The 11,874-nt window shown below is 39.3% G+C and overlaps 1 protein-coding gene across 1 annotated transcript in view; it reads right to left on the reverse strand.

Annotated features, from left to right (window-relative positions):
- The window catches only part of LOC128642690 (copine-1-like), a 112,580-nt gene extending 102,041 nt beyond the window's left edge, over positions 1–10,539 (reverse strand). Inside the window, exon 1 of the mRNA XM_053695490.1 lies at positions 10,457–10,539. The gene's annotated coding sequence lies outside the window, so the exon portion shown is untranslated. The remainder of the gene's footprint in view (positions 1–10,456) is intronic.
- Between the last annotated feature and the right edge of the window lie 1,335 nt (positions 10,540–11,874).

Below are 11,874 nucleotides of genomic sequence, written 5' to 3' on the forward strand. Positions count from 1 at the left end.
TTAAAGTTCCCTTTATATACAGAAAAATGATTTGAGGCTCTGGTTATATCTCACGAGTGTAATATTACTGATCCATGCCACATAAAGGTTCTGTCAAGATTGGCTAATTAACATTGCATTATGGGGGTGGATTTGAAAATTGTAATTTGGTGACATGCAATTGATGATTGTATTTTATACCTGTTGTGAACTGTATTTCTCTGTTGTGTATAATCCTCAATAACAAATATATTTTTTAAAAAATCCAATAGAACAGAAGTAAATTGCAAAGTAATATAAAACTGCATGCTCCAGCTGAATCATGAAAGAAAATGTAAATTTCAACATTCATGCTCCTTTAATAGCAATAAAAACAAAACATTTATTCTACAAATAAGGAATGTAGAAGTTAATAAAACATAATTTATGCTTACCTGATAAATTTATTTCTCTTGTAGTGTAGTCAGTCCACGGGTCATCCATTACTTATGGAATATATCTCTTCCTAACAGGAAGCTGCAAGAGGATCACCCAAGCAGAGCTGCTATTTAGCTCCTCCCCTCACATGTCATATTCAGTCATTCAACCAAAACCAGACGAGAAAGGAGAAACCATAGGGTGCAGTGGTGCTATCAGGAGTTTAATTAAAATTTAGATCTGCCTTAAAGACAGGGCGGGCCGTGGACTGACTACACTACAAGAGAAATACATTTATCAGGTAAGCATAAATTATGTTTTCTCTTGTTAAGTGTAGTCAGTCCACGGGTCATCCATTACTTATGGAATACCAATACCAAAGCTAAAGTACATGGATGAAGGGAGGGACAAGGCAGGAACCTTAAACAGAAGGAACCAATGCCTGAAGCACCTTTCTCCCAAAAATAGCCTCCGAAGAAGCAAAAGTGTCAAATTTGTAAAATTTTGAAAAAGTGTGAAGTGAAGACCAAGTTGCAGCCTTGCAAATCTGTTCCACAGAGGCCTCATTTTTAAAGGCCCAGGTGGAAGCCACAGCTCTAGTAGAATGAGCTGTAATCCTTTCAGGAGGCTGCTGTCCAGCAGTCTCATAGGCTAAACGTATTATGCTACGAAGCCAAAAAGAGAGAGAGGTAGCCGAAGCCTTTTGACCTCTTCTCTGTCCAGAGTAAACGACAAACAGGGAAGAAGTTTGACGAAAATCTTTAGTTGCCTGCAAATAGAACTTCAGGGCACGGACTACGTCCAGATTATGCAAAAGTCGTTCCTTCTTTGAAGAAGGGTTAGGACACAGTGATGGAACAACAATCTCTTGATTGATATTCCTGTTAGTAACTACCTTAGGGAAGAACCCAGGTTTAGTACGCAGAACTACCTTGTCTGAATGAAAAATCAGATAAGGAGAATCACAATGTAAGGCAGATAACTCAGAGACTCTTCGAGCCGAGGAAATAGCCATCAAAAACAGAACCTTCCAGGATAACAGCTTGATATCAATGGAATGAAGGGGTTCAAATGGAACGCCTTGAAGAACGTTAAGAACTAAGTTTAAGCTCCACGGTGGAGCAACAGTCTTAAACACAGGCTTAATCCTAGCTAAAGCCTGACAAAAAGCCTGAACGTCTGGAACTTCTGCCAGACGTTTGTGTAGAAGGACAGAGCAGAAATCTGTCCCTTTAACGAACTAGCAGATAAGCCCTTTTCTAAACCCTCTTGTAGAAAAGACAATATCCTAGGAATCCTAACCTTACTCCATGAGTAACTCTTGGATTCGCACCAATATAAATATTTACGCCATATCTTATGGTAAATTCTTCTGGCAACAGGCTTCCTAGAATGTATTAAGGTATCAATAACCGACTCCGAGAAGCCACGCTTTGATAGAATCAAGCGTTCAATCTCCATGCAGTCAGCCTCAGAGAAATTAGATTTGGATGGTTGAAAGGACCCTGAATTAGAAGGTCCTGTCTCAGAGGCAGAGACCACGGTGGGCAGGACGACATGTCCACTAGGTCTGCATACCAGGTCCTGCGTGGCCACGCAGGCGCTATCAGAATCACCGAAGCTCTCTCCTGTTTGATCTTGGCAATCAAACGAGGAAGCATCGGAAATGGTGGAAACACATAAGCCATGTTGAAGACCCAAGGGGCTGTCAGAGCATCTATCAGCACCGCTCCCGGGTCCCTGGACCTGGATCCGTAACAAGGAAGCTTGGCGTTCTGGCGAGACGCCATGAGATCCAGATCTGGTTTGCCCCAACGATGAATCAGTTGAGCAAAGACCTCCGGATGAAGTTCCCACTCCCCCGGATGAAAAGTCTGGCGACTTAGAAAATCCGCCTCCCAGTTCTCCACGCCTGGGATGTAAATCGCTGACAGGTGGCAAGAGTGAGACTCTGCCCAGCGAATTATCTTTGAGACTTCTAACATCGCTATGGAACTTCTGGTTCCCCCTTGATGGTTGATGTAAGCCACAGTCGTGATGCTGTCCGACTGAAATCTGATGAACCTCATTGTCGCTAGCTGAGGCCAAGCTAGGAGAGCATTGAATATTGCTCTTAATTCCAGAATATTTATTGGGAGGAGTTTCTCCTCCTGAGTCCATAGTCCCTGAGCCTTCAGGGAGTTCCAGACTGCGCCCCAGCCTAGAAGGCTGGCGTCTGTTACAATCGTCCAATCTGGCCTGCGAAAGGTCATCCCCTTGGACAGATGTGGCCGAGAAAGCCACCATAGAAGAGAATCTCTGGTCTCTTGATCCAGATTTAGCAGGGGGGACAAATCTGAGTAATCCCCATTCCACTGACTTAGCATGCACAATTGCAGCGGTCTGAGATGCAGGCGCGCAAATGGTACTATGTCGATTGCCGCTACCATTAAGCCGATTACTTCCATGCACTGAGATACTGACGGGTGTGGAATGGAATGAAGGACACGGCAAGCATTTAGAAGTTTTGATAACCTGGCCTCCGTCAGGTAAATTTTCATCTCTACAGAATCTATAAGAGTCCCTAGAAAGGGAACCCTTGTAAGTGGTAATAGAGAACTCTTTTCCACGTTCACCTTCCACCCATGCGACCTCAGAAATGCCAGAACTATCTCTGTATGAGACTTGGTAGTTTGAAAACTTGACGAATGTATCAGAATGTCGTCTAGGTACGGAGTCACCGCTATGCCTCGCGGTCTTAGTACCGCCAGAAGTGAGCCCAGAACTTTTGTAAAGATTCTTGGAGCCGTAGCTAATCCGAAGGGAAGAGCTACAAACTGGTAATGCCTGTCTAGGAAAGCAAATCTTAGGTACCGATAATGATCCTTGTGAATCGGTATGTGAAGGTAGGCATCCTTTAAGTCCACTGTGGTCATGTACTGACCCTCTTGGATCATGGGAAGGATGGTTCGAATAGTTTCCATTTTGAATGATGGAACTCTTAGGAATTTGTTTAGGATTTTTAAGTCCAAGATTGGTCTGAAGGTTCCCTCTTTCTTGGGAACCACAAATAGATTTGAATAGAATCCTTGCCCGTGTTCCGTCCGCGGAACTGGGTGGATCACCCCCATTAGTAAGAGGTCTTGTACACAGCGTAGAAACGCCTCTTTCTTTATTTGGTTTGCTGATAACCTTGAAAGATGAAATCTCCCTCGTGGAGGAGAAGTTTTGAAGTCCAGGAGATATCCCTGAGATATGATCTCCAACGCCCAGGGATACTGGACATCTCTTGCCCAAGCCTGGGCGAAGAGAGAAAGTCTGCCCCCCACTAGATCCGTTTCCGGATAGGGGGCCCTCTCTTCATGCTGTCTTAGGGGCAGCAGCAGGTTTCTTGGCCTGCTTGCCCCTGTTCCAGGACTGGTTAACTTTCCAGCCCTGTCTGTAACGAGCAACAGCTCCTTCCTGTTTTGGAGCGGAGGAAGTTGATGCTGCTCCTGCCTTGAAGTTACGAAAGGCACGAAAATTAGACTGTTTGGCCTTTGATTTGGCCCTGTCCTGAGGTAGAGCATGGCCCTTACCTCCCGTAATGTCAGCTATAATTTCTTTCAAGCCGGGCCCGAATAAGGTCTGCCCTTTGAAAGGAATATTAAGCAATTTAGATTTAGAAGTCACGTCAGCTGACCAGGATTTAAGCCATAGCGCTCTGCGCGCTTGGATGGCGAATCCGGAGTTCTTAGCCGTAAGTTTGGTTAAATGTACGACAGCATCAGAAACAAATGCGTTGGCTAGCTTAAGTGCTTTAAACTCGTTCATAATTTCATCCAATGGAGCTGTGCGAATGGCCTCTTCCAGAGACTCAAACCAGAATGCTGCCGCAGCAGTGACAGGCGCAATGCATGCAAGGGGCTGTAAGATAAAACCTTGTTGAACAAACATTTTCTTAAGGTAACCCTCTAATTTCTTATCCATTGGATCTGAAAAGGCACAACTATCCTCCACCGGGATAGTGGTACGCTTAGCTAAAGTAGAAACTGCTCCCTCCACCTTAGGGACCGTCTGCCATAAGTCTCGTGTGGTGGCGTCTATAGGAAACATTTTCCTAAATATGGGAGGAGGGGAAAAAGGCACACCAGGTCTATCCCACTCCTTGCTAATAATCTCTGTAAGCCTTTTAGGTATAGGAAACACGTCAGTACACACCGGTACCGCATAGTATCTATCCAACCTACATAATTTTTCTGGAATTGTAACCGTGTTACAATCATTCAGAGCCGCTAATACCTCCCCTAGCAATATGCGGAGGTTCTCAAGCTTAAATTTAAAATTAGAAATCTCTGAATCCAGTCTCCCTGGATCAGATCCGTCACCCACAGAATGAAGCTCTCCGTCTTCATGTTCTGCAAACTGTGACGCAGTATCTGACATGGCTCTCACCTCATCCGCGCGCTCTGTCCTTAACCCAGAGCTATCGCGCTTGCCTCTTAATTCTGGCAACTTAGATAATACTTCTGTCATAACAGTAGCCATGTCTTGCAAAGTGATTTGTAAGGGCCTCCCTGATGTACTTAGCGCCACAAAATCACGCACCTCCTGAGCGGGAGGCGAAGGTACTGACACGTGAGGAGAGTTAGTCGGCATAACTTCCCCCTCGTTGTCTGGTGATAATTTCTTTACATGTAAAGATTGACTTTTATTTAAAGTAACATCAATGCAATTAGTACACAAATTTCTATTGGGCTCCACATTGGCCTTTAAACATAGTGAACAAAGAGATTCATCTGAGTCAGACATGTTTAAACAGACTAGCAAGCTTGGAAATACTTTTCTAAATAAATTTACAAGCAATATAAAAAAATGCTACTGTGCCTTTAAGAAGCACAAAAAGCTGTCACAGTTGAAATAACAATGAACCAAAATAGTTACAGCAACCAATTTTTCACAGTAAATGTATTAAGTTAGCAAAGGATTGCACCCACCAGCAAATGGATGATTAACCCCTTAATACTCAAAAACGGATAACATTTAATAATTAACGTTTTTAACACAGTCAAAACACACTGTCACAGGTCCGCTGTGACCGATTACCTCCCTCAAAATGAATTTTGAAGACCCCTGAGCTCTCTAGAGACGATCTGGATCATGGAGGATGAAGTAGACAGATTGTGACTGAATTTTTACTGCGCAAAAAAGCACTAAAATAGGCCCCTCCCACTCATATTACAACAGTGGGGAAGCTCAGATAACTGTTTCTATGCAGAAAACAAAGATGGCCATGTGGTAAAAATCATGCCCCAATAAGTTTTATCACCAAGTACCTCACAAAAAACGATTAACATTTTAAAAGTTATGAAGTGTTATTAATAAGCCTGCTACCAGTCGCTTTTACTGCAGCTAAGGCTCATACATTATTTCAGTATTAACAGTATTTTCAGAGTCAATTCCATTCCTTAGAAAAATACATTCAGTGTACACACACTCATCAGCCTAATACCAGTCGCTATCACTGCATTTAAGGCTGAACTTACGTTACATTGGTATCAGCAGTATTTTCTCAGTCAATTCCATTCCTCAAAAAAATAATTTACTGCACATACCTCGTTTGCAGGGGGGCCCTGCATGCTATTCCCCTTTTCTGAAGTTACCTCACTCCTCAGATGAGAACAGCCAGTGGATCTTAGTTACGTCTGCTAAGATCATAGAAAACGCAGGCAGATTCTTCTTCTAAAGCTGCCTGAGAACAAACAGCACACTCCAGTGCCATTTAAAATAATAAACTTTTGATTGAAGAAATAAACTAAGTTAAAAAACACCACAGACCTCTCACAGCGACCTATCTTTAGTTAGGCTGCAAGAGAATGACTGAATATGACATGTGAGGGGAGGAGCTATATAGCAGCTCTGCTTGGGTGATCCTCTTGCAGCTTCCTGTTAGGAAGAGATATATTCCATAAGTAATGGATGACCCGTGGACTGACTACACTTAACAAGAGAAATTAAAATTAATTTTTGTGCACATTTGTGCTAACATGAACACAAACTATACTAAAAATATTTTGCACAGAGTTTGTATTTATGTCACCAGTGTCTAAGATGTACAATGGAGGTGATTCTCTGTAAATTTACATTATGACATGGACAGCTACAAAAAAAAATAAAAAAAAAATGCTATGTCCAAATATTGCTGCTTATTAGTTTTTCAAGTTCCCCTTAAGGCAATTTGTAATTTTAATATTTTAATACTAAAAAGGAGCTCAGACTAAAAAGCCTAAAGCTACAAAGATAAACCTGTGTAAGGTAAAGGGCACTGAAAATAATTTATATAGTGTTTCCTTGTCAACAAATTTAAAGGTACAGTAAACAATTTTTTGTAAATAAAATGTTTTGGTTATGCATAATGAAACAACTTTGCAATATATATTCATGGTTTATTTTGCCCCCTTTTATGCAATTTAGCTCTGCCATTTATACTATTCAGAACATGAAAAGCATATTGCTAACTCCTCAAGGCTAACCCTACTACATATTTCACTCATTGGCCTTAACTGATAACAACTGCAAAACGGAGTACTTTATACTAACTTTATGACTGTGACTAGATATGTCATCTGCAGACTAAAGCCCAAATTAGCTCCCCCAAATAAGGCAAATGGTGGGTGGGGTTTGGCATAAAATAGGAGAAAGATGCCCTTTAACTCGCCCACTCGTGCAATTTAAGAGGGAAATGAGACACCTATTTTAAAACAGGCCAAATCAAATGACTTATTTATCCACTAAATTTAAAGCAAAACATGTGTGAGGGCTCTAAAATAAACAGTGCCACTACTATCTTAGCCAAAAAAAACATACCCATAAGACCAATCTTGAGGGATCAGTTAATAGCATATTCCTGCACACCATGTGGTCAATGCTATATCTTATCCTAATGTAAACATACACTGTGTGCTAAAATAGTATATATTTATCAGCAAAATGTTAAATCCATACACTTATCTTTCAAATGAACATAACAAACAAACAAAATAATGAATATTGAAAACAATAGGTTCAGAGAGAGTGGGTAGTGATCTATTTATTTACCAAAATTAAACAAAGATGAAAACGCACATGAGCCCAGTTTAATTTCTTTATATGATGGTTTACATGACATTTTAGATATTTCGACATGTCACTATAAATACTACTGTTCCTGCAAACACTCATGTCTGTGCTTATGAGAATGAATATATATATATATATATATATATATATATATATATATATATATATATATATATATATATATATATATCAAAAGGAATATCTCGCTGGGTATTAATCACACACACTTTTCAAATGCTGCAAGGGAAAAATAAATAAAATAGTTTAACTGAAAAGTCTGCGTAATGAGTTTATAAAAAACTTTACTTACCTTTTTCATTCTACTCCCCACTAGTTCACACCTCTCTCTTCCTTTATAGAAGCAGAACACTACAGCCAATCAGAAGCTGCAGAACTAAATTATATAGAGTGTGGGCTATTTTCTCTATAGAAGCTGTAGCACTTTAATTCTATTACAGAAGGGACAGTGGTAGATGAGTGGGAAGGAGGTTGAAAAAGGAAAGCAATTTGATTACGCAAACTAATTTTTCCCTACAGCATTTGAAAGATAGTATACATAGAAATTAACTTTGTTTTCATGGGATCAGTTGTGTGTCCTTTAAATGTCTATTAAAGTGCTAAACTGAAATGCAGAAATGAGAAGAGATATCTAGTTTCAGATATCTCCAACAGGAACTTTAAAAAAAAAGTTTGTGATCTGCCCCACAGAAAAATTGCATGCAGTTTCTAAAGCAGTGTTTCCCCAAACGTGGACCTTGCGTACCCCCCAAACAGGCCTGGTTTTCATTATAGCTAAACTAGCACACAAGTGAAGTAATCAGCTGATCATGGTTACTAACCTGCTCTCATCCATCAGCTTATTATTTAACCTGTGCACTCTTGTTGGGGGGGTCTGTGAGGACCGCGTTTGGAAAACACTGATCTAAAGCACTCAGAGCCAGGCACTTCTGCTCCAGCAATGACGTGGCGCTAGGAGATGTCACAAGTGATGGAGCTTAGAAAAAAACATTTGCATGCGCAAAGGAATCTGCTGCACAATAAGTACTCAAATATAATTCATATGTGAGACGCTTCTATTTGCATGCAATAGTTCTAATACCTTTTAAGTATTAGAAATATTGAATGAAAATAGAAACGTCTCACATATGAATTATATATGTGTACTCCATTATTGTGCAGCAGATCCCTTTGCGCATTCGAACGTTTACTATAAGCTCACTCACTTGTGAAATAATTATTTATAACACAATATATATATATATATATATATATATATATATATATATATATATATATATATATATACACATATATATATATATATATATATATATACACACACACACAACGTATTGCTTGTTGAGGCTGCCATGTTTACAAGCGTCTGACCTTGCTCTGAAAAGTCCCAGCATTTCCAGCACGCATTAGAGCACTGAGCTTTGAAGTCTTCACAAAAACGCTCCAAGCGAGCTCTGAGTCTCTTGCCGAAAAAGCATGAAAGTTTCATTTTGAATTTCACGCCCCTTTAAAGGTTACAACTTCAGTTGCATAGTTACTTTTCACAATACTATTGTTTTTCCTCCAGTACCTGAAGCTCTCATTAAAGCCAGTCTCTTATTTTTCCTCATTACAGAATTCAGTTGTTAAAGCTCTGCATTTAATACTGGGTGTCGCCATCTTGCAGCACATGTATTGTATCCTGTGATAGGAGCAGTGCACTCCAACAGATCTGCTTTTTGACAGATGTACATTTTTGTTGTTTTTTTGCACAGTTAAATAACAAAATATAAGTTCCAAGATGGCGGCGCCCAGTGTGAAAATGCAGAGCTTCACTAACTAATTGTTGTAATGGGTTAAAATAAGAGAATGACTGAAGACAGCTGCAGACACAAGAGGAAAACAACAGTACTGTGAGTAGTAGCCATTCTACTGTAGTTGTACTCAGCAGAGTAATGTCCCTTTAACTGTCACACTTTAACCCATGTTAGGAGTTGATCTGTGTGAGTGCAATAACTAATGTATAATAATAATTACTTGTCACAAACAAGATTGTAGAGCTACAACACACCCGGCTACTTTAGCATGCCAACAATTTTCTATGGAGAACACAACAAAGTTTCAGAATAAACTAAAATATTAGTGCATTTTCTTTCTGCTTCTTTATTTCCCTTAAATTTAATGTGTATTTTCCATTGGCCCAGGAACACTGGAGTGCATATTGCAGGATTAAAGGGACAGTCAACACCCAGAAAAACTTTATCCCATAACTTAGATCCACAAAAAAAAAAAATGCGCCTGCACCTCATCCCATCTTCAATACCACTAATGTTATGTGTCTAATCATTGAAAGAACATACAGTTTTCAGCGGTAGATATGGCCGCCAAACTCCCCCCCCACCGTTACGTAGGAGGCTTCTTCTTAAAGTCATTCACCAATCAGAATCTACCGCTGAAAACTGTATGGGTTTTCGATGATTAGACATATAACGTTAGTGGTATTGAAGATGGGATGCGGTGCAGGCACATCTTTTTTTGTGGATCTAAGGTATGGGATAAAGTTTTCCTGGGTGTTGACTGTCCCTTTAAGAACTTTGGGCAAGTTAAATGCTGAAAAGTGATCAGCCAGCATATGAACTTGTTTCTTGTTTAACAATGCAGCGTTCAATTGCCAACTTATATTTTGAATATATAAAAATACTTTAAATGTCTCTTTAATTCTATGAAGCCCCATGTTTATCTCTAGTATTACCCCCACCCCCCTTAATTTAAGATTTAGCCTTAAATGTGTAGAAGCGTAATATTTCTGTGTGACGGACAACTGCAGCAGCTGTGACTGTTCACAGCAGAAAGGGGAGTATATGTCTGCACAGTACTAACTGGGATGCCTTTGAACACAAACACATACATTTAAGCAAATAATTCATGCAGTATGCATTACAAACAACATAAAAATTAAAAAGATTGACCTGAATTTTAAGCTTACCTTCAGCACGCTGCAAATAAAATAAATGTGCTGCTAACCTGTGTGTTGTACAAAAAGGTGGGGCAACTTCCTTTCTAAAAGAGGCAGCTCCCAAATTGAAAGCCTCATTGGCTGAATCTCATGTCATTCACACATAGGAACAGCACCACAAATAGGAAATTAACCTTCCTGCTTTCAGATTACACAATTAACCCTATGTTTAATAGAATACATGAAAACTTTAGCTAAACAGCAAACACTGGTAACTAAAAAGAAATGCATTCTATTCAAATAAATTACTGAACAATACATAAAAAATCACTTCCTCTAAAAGTACAAAAGAGACAAAGAGAACAGAACACATGAACAAATCAATCAAGATTTCCTTAACATCTTAATGATTAAAATGTACATTTCTTACATTGCATTTAAAATTCAAAAATAAAGGAAAAAATGCATACATGTCTAACTTCAAAGGGGAAAATACATGAAGCAGGCATCATTCCTGTGGTAAAAATACTCAACCCATAGCCCCATTACAGTATATAATGGTATTCTGGTGAAATGCTGCAGTTGAGAATGTACCAATGAAAATAGAGCATTTATAAATGCTATAATATTTCTAATAATATTACACTGTAGGGTTAAGTTGAAATTTGACCCACTCAAGCATTACCCTATACACACGTAATTTGAGAAAAACTGCAGTATGCACTCCAGGCCTTAAAGGGACATGAGGCCCAAAATGTTTCTTTTGTGATTCAGATAGATAATTACATTTTAAACAATGTTCTAATTTACTTGTGTTATCAAATTGTATTTGTTCCCTTGGTATCTTTTGTTAAAACCAGGGACATAAGCTCAGATGCGTGCACGTGTCTGGACTGGAGCACTAGATTGCAGCATGCAGGAATTTTATCCATTTGCAAGAGCACTGGATGGCAGCAGTATTTCCTGCCATGTAGTACTCCAGACAGCTACTTACGTATCTATTCAACAAAGAATATCATAGGAACAAAGCAAATTTGATAATAGAAGTAAATTAGAAAATTTTTTGTTTCCTCTATTTCACAAAATCCTTTTTGGGTTTCATATCCCTGTAAAAACAGACAACAAAGTCAAAATTAAACTTTCGTGATTCAAATAGAGCATACAAATTTTAAACACATTTCCAATTTGTTTAGTTCTCTTGGCATCCTTTATTGAAAAGCATATCTAGGTAGGCTCAGGAACAGCAATGTGCTACTGGGAGCTAGCAGATGATTAGTAGTTGCATATACGTGCCTCTTTCATTGGCTCACTCAATGTGTTCAGCCAGCTCCCAGTAGTGCATTGCTACTCCAACAAAGGATACCAAGAGAATGAAAAATAGAAGCAAATTGGAAAGTTGTTTAAAATGGTATGCTGTCTGAATCATGAAATAAAAAATGTGTGTTTCA

The sequence above is a fragment of the Bombina bombina genome, chromosome 1 (genome assembly GCF_027579735.1).
Source record: "Bombina bombina isolate aBomBom1 chromosome 1, aBomBom1.pri, whole genome shotgun sequence".
In the NCBI taxonomy this organism is placed as follows: Eukaryota; Metazoa; Chordata; class Amphibia; order Anura; family Bombinatoridae; genus Bombina; species Bombina bombina.